This window comes from Macrobrachium rosenbergii, chromosome 23 (genome assembly GCF_040412425.1).
Source record: "Macrobrachium rosenbergii isolate ZJJX-2024 chromosome 23, ASM4041242v1, whole genome shotgun sequence".
Lineage (NCBI taxonomy): Eukaryota > Metazoa > Arthropoda > Malacostraca > Decapoda > Palaemonidae > Macrobrachium > Macrobrachium rosenbergii.
Window position 1 is genome coordinate 61,805,397 of NC_089763.1, and position 16,555 is coordinate 61,821,951.

The 16,555-nt window shown below is 36.2% G+C and overlaps 1 protein-coding gene across 2 annotated transcripts in view; it reads left to right on the forward strand.

Moving 5' to 3' along the window:
* GlyRS (glycine--tRNA ligase) overlaps positions 1-16,555 on the forward strand; it is a 615,776-nt gene that overhangs the window by 407,463 nt on the left and 191,758 nt on the right. The gene's annotated exons all lie outside the window — the stretch shown is intronic.

The following is a 16,555-nucleotide window of genomic DNA, read 5'->3' on the forward strand; positions in this document are numbered from 1 at the left end:
GTTTTGGATAGCAAAGAAACTTCCTTCTCCTCTGGACAGAGTCCAGCAACATCATTCCTTTACCTCATTTTGTTGCAGGGAAAAACACTGTTATTGAAGACCAGCTCAGCAGAAGGCGGCAAGGACTTTGGTCAGGTAGTCTCCTCTTCCTCAGGTATGCCAGAAGTTGTGGAACCTTTGGGGAGACCCAAACACCAATCTGTTTACAACTGGCCAAAACACTACTCCCAGTTTACTGCCCTCCATGCCAGGATCCTCAAGTATGGGCAGTTGATGCCTTCCTTCAAGAATGGTTGAATCTAGAACTTTATACTTTTCCCTCTACTGTTTTGAGGATATACTCAACAAGTTGTGACTTTGCAGAACACATGGATGATTTTGATAGCTCGTTGGTAGCCCCCAAAAGGAATAGTTCCCCTAACTTCCTTTCCCGGTGGTAGATGTTCCGCCTTGTCTTCCATTCAGGAAAGATATTTTCAGACAGTCTTATTTAAGAAGATTCCTTCAAACCTCCACATGCATCATCTGATTGCGTGGAGATTGTCAGTTGTCTGTTATGAGCTAAGGGCATTTCTAGAATGGCCAGGGAAGCATTCCTTAAATCAAGAAGGCCCTCCACTGTTAGATTTGTGTACCAATAACAGTGGTCAGTTTATTGATCTTGGTACTTGTCCAGAGTGATATCCAGCACCCTTTCACTAGATATCCTGATTTAAGTTCTGCCAATATCTCAGGGATGCAAAGCAGTTTTCTGTCACCATGATCAAAGGATACCACTTTACATTACATTCAGTTCTGCATCATGCTGACTGGAATATTGCTCACAATTTAAAGTTTGAAGAGGTTTTCAATCATTCGTGCTGGAAATTTCCACCATCTTATAGTTTGTGATAAAATTTACACAGTTTTTCAGATTTTAGATTTTAACTTAACCTCATTTTGAGCCTTTTGATAAAGCATCACTTAAGAACTTTGAATACACCTTTTTTTTAACTCTTGCAGCAGCAATCTAATAGTGAGCTTCAAATCCTTTCTTGTAAGTGGTCTTTGTTTTAGTGGCAACCTCTCTCTTTTCTCTCATTGCTTAGAGAATAGATTTGTGACAGTGCCTAATTTAACTGCTTTAATAGGAAATGAAGAAGTGGTTCTCTTATGTCCAGATAGAACTCTTAAGGGTTTATATTAGTGAGCTTCGAGCCCTTTCTTGTATGTGGCCTTTGTTCTAGTGGTAACCTCTCTCTTTTCTTTCATTGCATAGAGAAAAGACATAAAAGTGAAAGCCCTTCCCAGACTTGTGACAGAGCCTAATTTAACTGGTTTGGTAGACAATGAAGAAGTGGCTGTCTTATGTCCAGTTAGAACTCTTAAGGGTTTACCTGGACAGACTTAAACCTTTTAAGAGGAGTTAAGCACTTATTTGTGCTGTTAGGAGAAGAAACACTCCTATGTCCAAGAATGCTTAAGTCAATGCACACTGAGTTGATTCCTGAGCTTTTACCATTTTTGAAAATAACCATCATGGCTTTTGTACCGTAATCACGTCTTTATTTCCTTTAAAACCTTTTGCTAGAGACATGCAGCTCTCATATTATTTGTGAAATGTTCAAATTTAGCATGAGGGGTAAAGCACTTAGTCCTATTGTTGCAGCGGGGATGCTTTCTCCTGTACCAAACATGATAGCAACCTTGCTTTCTATCGTATTGTCAGTTGTTAGGAAATCCCGCTATTGAAATTTGGGAGCATGAAAACACATTGGTATATATATGAAGGTGGTAGTTGTCTTTATTTTCAGATTATCATTTATGGGCTTTCGATTCAGGTACATGAGTCTCTTGTACTCTATGAAATAGTCCTTTTTTCCTTGTAAAGATCCTCTGACAAGTCATGCTACGAGGGCCTTACACCTTGCTGTGGTTCCAACGTCTGCTTACAGTACTTGCCAGTAAGGATCTCACAACAGGCAGGAATGTGGAGAAGCTTTTTCCTCCCGTTAAAAAGCTCCTAGTTCGCTTGGTTGAACATTGTTTCTCTGGCTGCACTAACCTCCCATCCTCATTCAATGTGGTAGTCAGCTAACTTTAACAGTAGGTAAGATTTATTCCAAATAATTAAAATTTTTATGACAACATAAACATTCCGACACCACCTGGTGGGAAACAAGTGATTACAGAGACAGTCCTCGCAGGTTAGGCAAGTGTTATTTTGTTTTAATTTGAATGCCGATCACACCTAATGACACAAAGATACACTGCAAGCTAACTTTAAGAGTAGGTAGGTATCCAAATAATTTTATCACAAAAAATTTTCATTTTTTTTAATGTATTTTGGTACGTGCCATACACAAGTTAATTTCTAATGAATTTCTAATGATTGTTTATTTCAGATTTATCATGAAATAATAAAAAATTTTCCTTACATTTAGCTTTTACCCATGATATTAATTATATTTTTTTGCATTTTTTTCAACATATGATAAGGTTCAACTCTTCAGCTTTAAAATGACATCAAAGTCATTAATGTAGCATGAAATGTTATGTTATACAGAGTGATCAAAAGAAAATTATGCTCATCATCTTTGCTCAGTCAAGGAAAGGTGAATGTTCTGGGTAATGCAGATTTTGACCCTCCTCTCCATCCTGAAAGAGTTAAGCACAATATTTATGTTGTTCTGTCTTCATATCTCAGAAGAAGTGATGCTTAGGTTTTGGTAGTTGCCAATGCATTTAGACCCTCACTAATCCAGTGCCAATTGTGCTTGAGGATTTCTGGAATACTGAAAATTTGGAGTTACAGATTGATTACCTCTAAAGAAAAGCTCATCACCCCTTTGAAATTTCATGCATCATATATAACCATATAATTGACTTTGTGTGATGTGTGCCAACACTTTTTCCTCCAAAAGAATTTTATCGTGTATCGTGTTCAAATGCGAGTCCTGATTTTGTAGGTAGTCAGTAGTCAGATTTATATACAGTATCACAGTAGAACATTTGATTACACTACATACATCAGAATCCCCAGATCTTTGACTTGTTGGTGTCAGTAAGGAGCTAAGATGGCAGCTAAGAAGCAATGGCTCATTGTTTTGATGACATTAGATACCAAGCCGTGGAAGTCTGCACCTCAGCTGCTGACCTGACAAACTCTAGTCAGACATTATTTTCTTAGTAATACTGTACTTAATTGTTGCTTTCCAAAATTATTGGATTTTGGAAAATTCTGCTCTTGAAACTAAGATGGAGGGTGGAGGTGGATGGCATGCATCTCCACTTATAAAACTGGGGTACCTGACTTGGCCAAGCAGGAAGGAAGTATTCTGTAAAACCTTGCCCTCAGTGCAGGCTCTAGTCACAACAGACTGATGACCCTGAAGGCACTAATGTTAAGGTATATATTTGGGTGGGTCTCACAGGACAACTGAATGGAGGGAACCAACTGGAATGAATTTTAATTTTTTCTTATCATGGATAATACATAACCTTCAACCTTTAGCATGCCTGTGAATCTTCCTTTGTATTAAAAATAGACTGAAATAGCTGTAAAACCCTTTTGGGGTAAAAAAAAAAAAAAAGTGAGACAGGATCCAGCATTGACCTATTTTGATTCTCTTTTTGGAAACTAGAACTGGTCAAGTTCTTGTTACTAGAAAATGGAACCCAGATATCATCACTAGACTTAAAAACTGCCCATTAAATAAATCCTCAACAATCAAGGTGACATTTTGACATGTAAAATCAAACTATGGTTGATCAAAGGAACTACCAAAAAGCAATGTTAACAGTTAGCTTTCTTGCAATACAGTCCTAGATAATTCAAAAGTAACAAAATGATGGAGTGAATAATGTACAAGGGACAATCATATTACTCAGTAAAGAGGATGAACCAGCTAAAAAAGTATTAGAATCTCCCAAGAAAGATAGTGATGTGCAAGGTGTCAAATATGCAGTGTCATCTCAACTCAACGGACAGCTGGGTGTCTGCCCTTCCAGTAGGTAACAAAATTCACTATGTAACAAAGGCCTACATGATAGGGTGCCCTGGGATTAACGCTCATAGTTTATAGTCTAGTGCAATTCCATTTAGATTATCCGTTAACCTATCCTGACGGGTATTTTATTATTATCACTCAATTTAAAGTATTGAATTACTGTATACTGTGTACTTGTGTATCATCTGATCTCATTTATGATGCTTAAAATTTTATCCCCAAAACATGATTTCATCATAAGGTATATCCTGTGTATCATGTGGGTTGCATTTTCGATAGCCCCGGTAACATTAGGCTAACCTCTTTTCCTGCATAGTCTGTAATCCCATCTTGTTAAATAAAAGTAAAAAAAAAAATTAAACTAGGCTTTACTTACCAAGTGAATTTCATTTTGGGTAGAATATACTTTACTAGGCTATAGTCGAGAAGCAATTTAATTTTTAGTAGATTGTACTACAGTAAACTCCCCGCATTCGCGTTCTCACAATTCGCTGACTCATGTATTCGCAGATTTCTCTGTGGAACGTATCTACCCATTATTTGCGGAAAATTCGCCCATTCGCAATATTTTTCACTGAGAAATATTCACTAATTACTGTATTTTCATATTTTCATGACTAAATGCACTTTTTTGATAAAACTATTAAAATACTCAGGTATAAGGATTTTTAGAGGGTTTTTCTTGATTTTAAACTATCAAAATAGGCAGTTCTAAGTGTTTTTAGAGGGGTTTTAAGTATTTGCGGATTTTAGCTACTTGCGGGGGGTTGCGGTACGCATCCCCTGCGAATACAGGAGGTTTACTGTATAGCAAAGTCCACCAAGCTTTGAAGCTAAGCCCAGCCCACTGATTACGTCACGACCATTTCTTGGAGCTGATTGGTTGGCAATGGTTTCGAAAAGCTGGTTAATCTGTGGTTCTTTTCATCTTCATCTATTTTGCAATGGTTGTTTTACCGAACTAAAATACGTTCTGCTGATTATCAAAAGGAAACGTTATATTATCCCCTGCAATACAGTCATAATACACATCTCCCTAAAAATGGTAAAAAAAAAAATAAAACATGAATGAAGTCAGGAGTGTTCCGCGATGCTGCAGTGTTGTTTTTGTAAATGAGGTTCACCTGAATATGGAGGTGACACAGGGAATGTCTGCATTCAAATTGGTGCACTTTGAATCACTGGACACTTTTTATGCTTTTCTTTTACGTGTTATTTAGTCTTCTTTTACGTGTTATTTAGTCTTCCACTTTCTTACCTTGTTATTCTTCTGTGTGTCCACAGCGCCTCTCTTTCTTCTTAAATTTGTTATTTGAAGATAAATTATCCTAAAGTATTGATATCTCTCAGGAAGGCATTTATAGAGACAAGTTCTGTAATTTCTTCACATTAACCCTTAAGGGATGGATTGTGCCTCAGTGTGAAGTAAAACAGGTTTGGGGAGGTGGACGGATTGAGCTTCAGTGTGAAGCTGAATTACGCACCACTGTTATGGTAATAATGATTCGAAACAAAGGTGCCAATACTTCTGTATGCTATAAATTCACTAATGGCAACTTTTATACTTACATGAGAGTTAGGCCAGTATCAGTAATGCTTGTGACTTCAAGGGGAAAGTACTGCATCTCTCTCACATGAGTCTTGTAAATTTGCTTGTAAATATAAAGGGTTGCTGTTCTTTTTTTTTTTGTCTTTTACGATAGAATGTCAGTTGTAAATGTAATTTTACAAAGAAAATTGCAAAAGAAATTTTAGAAAAGCATGTAAAAGTAAAAAAAGTTACTGAATCTTCCTTTTCGTGAGTTTACGTGAATATTTTACAACAAATATGCCAAAAATTTGTTACTGCTTTTATTTCTTATCTGTTTTGATATTGTGTGAGCAGTATAATAATTTTACAAAATACAATAAATTAATTTATTAGAAAAAACATATATAAGTTGGTAAAATTTACGATTGTCTTGTAAATGAGGCCCCACAAGGGGTTGTAAATAGTTATTTTCAACTTCTTGCAGAAGGTAGGGAAAATTTTTTAGAATTTTTTTATTTATGCAGTGTGAATGTACGTGTCACTCTCTTTCCATTGATGTGATTTTTTTGTTATTTTGCCAACTTCAAAGTTTCCCCGGTCTGGGGTGCTGCACATTGTTAAATTATGCCGTCCCTTAAGGGTTAATAATGGAATTTAACTTATAAAAGATTAACAAGATCAGTACAAAATTAACATGTTACAGTGGTATAAACAAAATCACTCTTGAGTAATTAATTTGACTCAATCTATAGGGGAACACAAAAGCGAGGGGAGACATACTCTCCCTGGTGGACACTGCTCGAATCTGCTTCTCTTCTGTCGCTCTCCAGTCTGTTGAACCCCTGGATTTCTTATCTGCAATCTCCACCTCCTTCTGGTCCTATTGGAAGGATTTATCTGCAAGGCCTCCCCTTCAAATAGTTGATTGGGAAGGACTGTAGTGGGTGTGATTCAAATCTCTCCTTAGAGGGCTTGATTGGAGATGACCTTAGGAGGGGGTGTGAAAGACCCCTCCCTAGCATGTTTGATTGGAGGGTGTTGAAGTACATCACTTTGTCCAGCCCCCAATTTCCATGAAAATGCCTCCTATTGAAGGCGGGGTTATAGAGCTGGCTGATGTTAGCTTTTTGGCTGTGCTGACTCATGACTTGGTTACGCTAATCGCTAGGCCACTGCTTCCAACTTTTACGATCGGTTTTATGGCTTTAGGCACCATATACTCGCTCACTGTTTTGAGTTTTTGCAAGAAGCTTTTACTTCAGTCAGCATATTTCTAGTCCACAGCAATAAACAACAGCTTTAGGCATTATTCTCCTTGCTTCCCTTTTATTCTCTCTCTCTCTCTCTCTCTCTCTCTCTCTCTCTCTCTCTCTCTCTCTCTCTCTCTCTCTCTCTCTCTCTCTCTCTCTTAATTTCCTTAGCTACACTACACAATGATAATTACCATCTGATATTGTCAAGTGTGTTCACCATTCTAAATTTAACACAGACTTTCTCAGAGCTATGCAGACTGGTATTTCATATTGATTTCAGGAAATTTTACCACATTTTAATAGTCATAAAATTGATTTAATTTTAATCATATACACATTTGGAGGGATGGCAAGTAGTGACTGTACTCTACAAAACCAGAATATGCCTATGTTCAACTTAAAGTTACAGTATGATAGGCTGTACAGGTCATATTGGATATATTTTGGTGAGAATTTTCTCAAGGACATTATCTCCTTTCGAAATAACATGATATCATAAAAGAATGACAGACCTACAGTACAGTATATTGTCCTATGTCTTTTGGATTATAGGCCTCTTTTATGTTCAGCTGTTTTATTGTGGTTATTCTTGTTTTTGTTGCTGGCTGTTATGGCGCTTATAGTGTCTTTGAAAAATTTTCGTATGGTAACCTGACATTGTAGAATAAACAGACCTATTCATAAAATAATGGTGTAAAGAATTGTCTGCCTACTTTTGTTAACGGAATTTTATTAATTTGTTTTAATTGAGAGTAATCGAGATCTTTATGAATATAGTCTATGCTAGAATATTCTTCTAACAACAGAGAGAGAGAGAAAAAGTTAAGTATATCTGAGTTTAACCAGACCACTGAGTTGATTAACAGCTCTCATAGGGCTGGCCCGAAAGATTAGATTTATTTTTACGTGGCTAAGAACCAATTGGTTACCTAGCAATGGGACCTACAGCTTATTGTGGAATCCGAACCACATTATGACGAGAAATGAATTTCTATCACCAGAAACAAGTTCCTCTTGTTCTTCACTGGCCTGTCGGAGATTCGAACTCGCGACCAATAGAGTGGTAGCTGAGAACGGAACCTGCTCACCCAGCGAGGAACTAGAGAGAGAGAGAGAAGAGAGAAAAGAAATTTACTAACTTATGTATCCTTTTGTCCAAGAGGGTAATCTACAAGAATGCCCCCAAAATCAAGTGGGCTACTTGCAGACTGGTTTGGATCATCTCACATAAGTTTTTCAGCTATCATTTATTTTTCAATATAGTTCATTGAGAGCAGTTTGATAGTTGTGTGTAAGGCTGAGACAGTCCTGTGATTGATCTGTGGGTGCCATCGGCTAAGTGCTCACAAGTTTTACTTTTATTCTCTTTGGTATAAGTGGCATTACAATTACTTTGGCCATTCACGCATGTACAGTATGTGTATGTGCACTTGCTTACATGTGTACATTCCACTTTATGCATACTGTATACATTATATATGGTGGAGTTGAAACTACTATATTAATTAAAAGCTACTGTATTTCCAAGATACGGGTAGAAAATTATTTGGGATGAGAAATTGACGTGTAAGTCCATGCCCTGTGATTGTGTCAGAATATAAGAATTTTATGTGTAGGCCTATGCCCTGTCATTGCCTCAAAATATAAGAAATTGACATGCAGGTCTATGCCCTGTCGTTGCCTCAAAATATAAGAAATTGACGTGTAGGTCTATGCCATCATTGCATCAAAATATAAGAAATTGATGTGTAGGCCTAATCTCTCAATGATATCAGCATTTGACATGGTTGCAGAAGTGTATGCTTCATTTCTATTAATGTGGTCTATGTGGTATCACTTATTCAGGCCACCACCAATTAAAAAGGGAAAAAACAAGATGCTTGTGTATTTAGGCTGCTCATGGTAAAAAAAAAAATGCTCCAACAAAATGACCCAAGATATTCAAAATGATATATAAGTTAATATATCTTTTATCAGAGATATCAGTTGCATATTTCACAACTCCAGGAACTCATATCTGTAGTGCCATGATTCATGCTGCATGAAACGGAACATTACCGAACGGAGTCAAATCAGTACTGGTAATCATTTGGGCTGTTAACTAGTGTGACATCGTTCCCCCTTTCGAGAGCAAGTAATAATTTGGGTAATACTATGTTTCTTTTAAAAAAGTTAAGTATACCTTAGTTTTACCAGACCACTGAGCTGATTAACAGCTCTCCTAGGGCTGGCCCGAAGGATTAGACTTATTTTACGTGGCTAAGAACCAATTGGTTACTTAGCAATGGGACCTACAGCTTATTGTGGAATCCGAACCACATTATAGCGAGAAATGAATTTCTATCACCAGAAATAAATTCCTCCAACTCTTCATCAGCCGGCCAGGGGATTGAACTCCGGCCCATCGAGTGACAGTCTGCAGCTCTACCAACTCACCCAGTGAAGAGCTATGTTTCTTTTAGCAACTAAAAAATTATTCTCCTAATTATTTCAGTAGCGGGCCACAATCGGCTGATTCTGAGAACGCAAACATTAGACTACCCTACTTAACCCGAGGTGCTGCACATAGCTAGAATTGATGCTTTATATGTTGCGCTAGGGCAACGACGATGTTATCGATGCTTTATTTTCAAATATCGCGGTAAATTTAGTCCCTCCCCTTAGCTCTGTTTGAGTGACGTCAGCAGTCTCACCAGCCATTCAGCTCACTCTTGAACATAAAAGATGCCAGATTTCTCTTAGTCATAGGTATAAAAATAGCAAAATTGTAAACTTTCTGTCATCCCGGGTGGTGGGGGGGCTGCGCAGGACCAGGGAGGCTTTTGCATCTTGAAGTTGAGCAGTGGTCGAAGATTTTTATAAATTTTATTTTGTGAATTTTGGAGATAATGGCTTTTGATGATGATGCTTAGTCATTTTCATGAAATAGTGATATCAAGAGAGATAATTACAATGACAGTGACGCTAGTAATACTGGTTTTAAAGTTAGTGTGCATATGACAGTTAACATACACACATATACACACCCATTCAACCAATTAATAACTGTTGTATATTTTTTGTACTTTTATAGGTGTTTCTTGAATGGCTGAAGAGTAATATTGTCATGAAAAAATTTGACATTGTCTCAGAATATACAGTAGTGCACAAAGCATTCCAAAACTAAAAAGTGGTGTTTTAAAAGTTTTCTTTCCAAAAAATATTCTTTTTAAATATAAGTTTTTAAAATATCTTATATTTTATCTTTGATTATTAATCTGCGATGCAAGGCGATTACAACCATGTACAGTATAACATTAGATGATAAGTTAAAAAAATTAGCAAGAAAAATTGGTTCCATTACTGAAGTTGCAGATGCATAATATTGCCGTTGTCCTTAAATGGCATCCCCCTAGCATCTCTTGTTTTAAATGCATTTGGCATCTAGATGATCCAGTTTTTATGTACATTACAATGGGGATTCTAACATGGTAATAACACTTAGGGAGGAGACCTTCTCTGAGGGCAGTAGTGTTGAAAATTATAGCAGTTTTCACGGCATTTAATTTATATAGTCTTCGTTATTCGTCCTACAAACTTCTTTTCATCAGCGTGTAGCTAGTATATCAAGTTTCCTGAGGACATATGAAGATTTAGGTTTATTTCCTATAATGTGTCGACAGCGGTCACGAAATCTGTCCCTGAGGCGTTGAGATTTTCTAGGCCTAACTGTTGTTGCTGGGTGGAGTTGGGTGTTGGCTCGGGCACCCACCATTGGTGTGGTTGGTATTACAGGCCATCCAGGTGACGTCTTCAACATCATCTGGTGCTCTCTCTCTCTCTCTCTCTCTCTCTCTCTCTCTCTCTCTCTCTCTCTCTCTCTCTGATGGTGTTTGATGTCAGCTGGTTTTGTATATTTCTCCATATCACCATGTTGATGCTTGGCTTTTTTTTCTAATGTGTGTAGTGATTTGCAAAACTGTAGGAGTGTCAGTTATTTATGGAATCTTGGGTTTGTCATACAACCATATGATTTGTGAAATTGTTATTGATGAAAATTTGTATTGACCTTTCGATCTCCTTCGTGGTTTCTCACCATGTGGAGTAGTATGTGAGGGCGTAAAGGATGAAGGCATCCACCACAAACCTTTTATACCTGTCTGGGCACTTGCTGGACCCGTTAAGGAATAGGCCCAGGTTCGTAGGCTTTTTATACAGTATAAATGGATTCAGTATGTAAAATAACAATTTCATAACCATTATCTTTTTCTTAAATACAGCTGTAATAGCCTATTTGACTTATGTAAATGGATGTTGTAAGTGTAACACCCACCCTAGGCCAGTTGTTCACACAGACATTTTTTCATCTTGGTATGGTGTAACCCTCTAAAATCAGACATTTCTTTCTTTAAAAATAGCATGCTACATGCATATATACAGTACAGTACTTATCATTTGAAGTCAGATAAATCATTTGAATTCATAGATACAGCCACAAACTGAATTGCTTTTAACTTATCCTTACATGATATGTAAAGTGCTGCACACAAAACCACACAATATATAAATAATATACATTCTTTCTTTTTAAACATAGTTAACCCATATTCTTCATAACAAAAAATAGAGAGAGAGAGAGAGAGAGAGAGAGAGAGAGAGAGAAGCAAACACATTCTCAGTGTGTAGTTTATCTTAACTGATGCATATGTGCGCATATACCATGTACATTTGTACACATACTAAAAAATGTTAACGCTTCAGTACTGTAGTGTGTTAAGTACAGTAAAGCACAGTAAAGTAATGTCAGTGAAAGTATGGAACAAGCCCACAGGAGTCATTGACTTGAAATTCAAGCTTCCAAAGAATATGGTGTTCATTTAAAAGAAATAACAGAAGGTAATAAGAAATACAGAAAGAAGAGTTTAGTAATCAGAAAAGAAAAAATAAATGAACAAAATAAATAAATAGACAAAACTGTAAGTAAACTATTAAAATACAAGAACTGTTTTAGAGTAGTAATATGTTGCATCTTTGGTTCAACTTTTTGAAGACACAATTGCACAACATCTCCCGGGAGACTGCTCCACAGTCCAAAGCTGTGAGGAATAAAGGATCTCTGGCACATTTATTGCATATTGGTACTGCTGTTTGGCAAATTTGGTTGCTCTTGGCAGGAAATGAGGATCAGGGATCAATTGTGAACGTGAAAGATCTCTGTTAAAATAAATTTTTGAAAAATTAACAAGTGAGACTATCCGTCGATGGTCCAGTCATAACTCCTAATGTTAGGAAACAGAAACCTACCATCACAAACAAGTCTATATATAAGAGAGCAACCAGATATGCTGAACAGCAGCACCAGTATGTAGTAAATGTGCCTCGCTGTTGAACTTATCTGTTCCAGAGGTCCTTTATTCTTCACACCATAGGACTGTGGAACAGCGTCCCCAAGGGGGGTGTTGTGTAATTGAAACTTGAGAAACTCAAGCAAAAATGCAATGCATTGCTACCCTAATACTATTCTTTTTGCATTTTAATACATTTTCATCTATCTACAGTAAACCCTCCGTATTCGCGGTCTCACAATTCACGGACTCACCAATTTGCGGATTTCTCTATGGAACATATATACGCATTATTCGCTGAAAATTCGCCCATTCATGGTATTTTTCACTGAGAAATATTCACTAATTACTGTATTTTCATCTCATTTTCATAACTAAATGTAATTTTTGTGATAAAATTAGTAAAATACTCAGGTAGTGCTTGAGTTACAATAATTCACCTTATGATAATTTGATTTTGCAGTGTGGTAAGCAATTAATACTGATAAGACAATATTTATTAAATATTTTTAAATTTCCCGCGGGCGCAGGCAGCATTGTACAATCAGGCTGCGAGAGAGAACAGTTACAATAGACCAACTTCTTTTCCTCCAGCTCTTTATCCCATCTTCTAGATAAAAGAGTAAAAGAGAATGATAAAAGTATTGTTATAGCGGAGTCCACCGTGCTTTGCAGCTAAGCCCCGCCCACTGATTATGTCATGACCATTCCTTCAAGCTGACTGGTTGGGAATGGTAGAAAAACGTTGGTTAATCTGTGGTTCTTTTCATCTTTTATTTTGCAATGGTTGTTTTACCGAACTAAAGTTCTGCTGATTATAAAAAAGAAACTATATTATCCCCTGAAATAAAATCATATTACACATCTCCCTAAAAATGGTAAAGAAACAGGAAAATATGAATGGAGTCAGGAGTGTTCCACGATGCTGCAATGTTGTGTTTCGTAAATGAGGTTCACCTGAATACAAAGGTGACACAGGGAATGTCTGCGTTCGAATCGGTGCACTTGAATCAGTGGACAATGATAATTACCGTCTGATATTGTCAAGCGTGTTCACCATTCTAAATTTAACTTAAAGATTTTCTCAGAGCTATGCAGACTGGTATTTCATATTGTTTACAGAAAATTTAACATTTTAATAGTCATAAAATCGATTTCATTGCAATCGTTTTCACACTCGGAGGGATGAAAACCAGTGACTACACTCTCCAAAACCAGAATACAGTCATACTTCGAACTTACACGAGGTTAGGTTCCAGAACCCCTCGCGCAGGGTGAATTTTTGCGTAAGTTTGGCATGGTCTCTAAAAATGCTAATAAATGCTTATTTCTAAAGTTTAAACACTAAATATGACCCTAATCATGCTCCCAAATTACTAAGTTAACTTTTAAATGGAATTAAAGTTACTGTAATTTCATTTAAAGTTAGCTTAATACATTGCCCTTAAAAAAGAGAAATAAATGGTTTACATAAAAATTGAGAGTTGTAAGAGAATTTCTCTCTCTCTCTCCCCTTCCAACCGATCTATTTTTAGAATCGTCTCAACCTCTTTTTAGCAACTTTTTTACTCTGCGTCTCTTTCTCTTTGTTCTGAAATGCTTTTTCATGAACAAACAATGTTTTATATTTTGACTAATACAATTCTTAGTTATTATGTCTCTATGTTTTAAAACGTGTTTGCAACACTAGTGCATTTAAACTTCATAGACGATACAGGTCAAATTAGATCAATTTAAACTATCTACTGTACAGGTAAAGATGTACAGAGAATTAATAAGTTGTAAAAATGTGTGAGCGCTAACTATGAGAGAGAGAGAGAGAGAGAGAGAGAGAGAGAGAGAGAGAGAGAGAGAGAGAGAGAGAGAGAGAGAGAGAGAGAGAGAACCAACATGAACGGTAAAGAATCGCCTGGTTCAAGGGTTTTCTTTACTTAAGAGAGTTAAATTATTTATCAGTTATTACGGAGACTGAGAGAATAACACAAGAGAGAAGAGAGAGAATAACACGAGAGGGAGAGAGAGAGAGATTGTCCTTACTTGAAATGTCAAGTTATATTATTTATGAATTACAGTATTACGGAGAGAGAGAGAGAGAGAGAGAGAGAGAGAGAGAGAGAGAGAGAGAGAGAGTTAGCTTAATACATTACCCTTAAAAAAAGAAATAAACGGTTGACTTAAGAATATAATGTGTGACTCTCCCCCATTCCACCAATCTATTTTTAGAAGTCTTCTCAACCCCGTTTTTACAAACGTTTTTTATTCTGTCACTTTCTCTTTGTTCTGAAATGCTCTATGTCTCTATGTTTTAGAACTGCGCATTTACAGTTTGTGAACGGTACAGGTAAAATTAAATCAATTCAAAATTATCTACTGAACAGTTAAAGACATACAGAGAAACAGTGCTGTAATACGCAGGTTGGCTAACTTCGAAGAGAAAGAGAGAGAGAGAGAGAGAGACAGAGAGAGAGAGAGAGAGATAACAGTTGTCCTTACTTAAGGGAGTGAAATTTTTTATGAATTATTACAGACACACACAGAGAGAGAGAGAGAGAATTACAAGAAAAATTTGACCACTGATTAGCAACACTCCCATTCTTGTCATGTTAAATGACATGTCTGACAGCTTTTGCCTTCCACCTTCTTACAAAATATGAGGGAAGAATTTGTTTGTTCAAGATAATACAAATTTTGTATTACAGTTTTATTATTATTGTTATTATTATTATTATTACTATTTGAAAATTAGTACATATTAATACTTAAAAAGTTTATTTATCATACAAATAAACATACCTGTTTACATGTACCATAAAAATTCATCTCAATAAAAGAAAGAAAGAGAGATTCATCTCACTTAAAGAAAGAAAGAGAGAGAGAGAGAGAGAGAGAAATTATTACTTTTAGTAATATTTAATGTTATTTAATTTACACATAAAAGCTTGAAAACTTATAAATTACTTAAAAAAATTAAACAAACACTTTTGCTGGGTTTGTCAGTGTAAAGAAATGTTCGCGTGTCTGTGAAAAAGTCGTGTATGACCATTAGTTAGGTTCCAATAAAAAATTCGTGTGTCTGTGAATTCGTGCAACTCAAATCGCGCAAGTTCGAGGTATTACTGTATGCCCATGTTTAGCTTAAAGTTACAGTATGATAGGCTATACGAGTCATATTGGATATAATTTGCTGAGAATTTTCTTAAGGACATTATCTCCTTTCAAAATAATGGGACCATAAAAAATGACATAGGCCTATAATGTCCTATGTCTTAATGACGTTTGGTTTATAGGCCTATCTTATATTCAGCCGTTTTATTGTGGTTCTTGTTGTGGTTATTCTCGTTTTTGTTGCTGCTGTTATGTTGCTTGTAGTGTCTTTGAAAAATTTTCGTATGGTAACCTAACATTGCAGAATAAACATAGACCTTTTCATAAAATACTGTTGTAAAGAATTATCTGCCTACTCTTGTGAATTGAAATTTAGTAATTTGTTTTAATTAAAAGTAATCGAGATCTTTATGAATATAGTCTACGCTAGAATATTCTTCTAACAACAGATAGATAGATAGAGAGAGAGAGAGAGAATTTACTTGCTCTTATGTACCCTTAACTTTTTCAACCATTTTTTTTTTCCTATTTCGTGAAGTATCTTATGATGCCTTCCTACCATAGAATTAATTTTCATAGAAATGCTACAGCAGCTTTATATTTTCTTATCACAGTAATATAATTTGATATCCCTTTTGTAAATATATTTTCAATATAGTTCACTGAGAGCAGCTTGGTAGTTGTGGGTAAGGCTAAGAAAGTCTTATGATTGATCTGTGTGTGTCATCGGCTACGTTCCCATAAGTTTTACTTTTATTCTCTGTGGTATAAGTGGCGTTACAATTATTATGGCCATCCACGCATGTATGCGTATGTGGATTTGCCTATACGTGTACATTCCACATTATGGATATACATTATATATTGTGGAGTTGAAACTACTATATTAATTAAAAGCTACTCTATTTCCAACAGATACGGGGAGAAAACTATTTGCGATAAGAAATTGAAGTGTAGGCCCATCCCCTGTCAATGTCTCAAAATATAAGAATTTGATGCTTAGTCCTATGCCCTGTTATTGCCTGAGAATATAAGAAATTGACGTGTAGGCCCATGCCCTGTCATTGTCCCAAAATATAAGAAATTGAAGTGTCCATGCCCTGCCTCAGAATATAAGAAACTGAAGTGTAGGCCCATGCCCTGTCATTTCTCAAAATATGAGAAATTGATGTGACATTAAGGGAGGCCTAAAAACCCAATAATCTTTAAAAATGCCCTGTTATTGTCTCAGAATATAAGAAATTGACTAGTAGGTCCATGCCCTGTCATTGCCTCAGAATATAAGAAACTGAAGTGTAGGCCCATGCCCTGTCATTGTCTCAAAATTTAAGAATTTGATGTGTAGGCTTATGC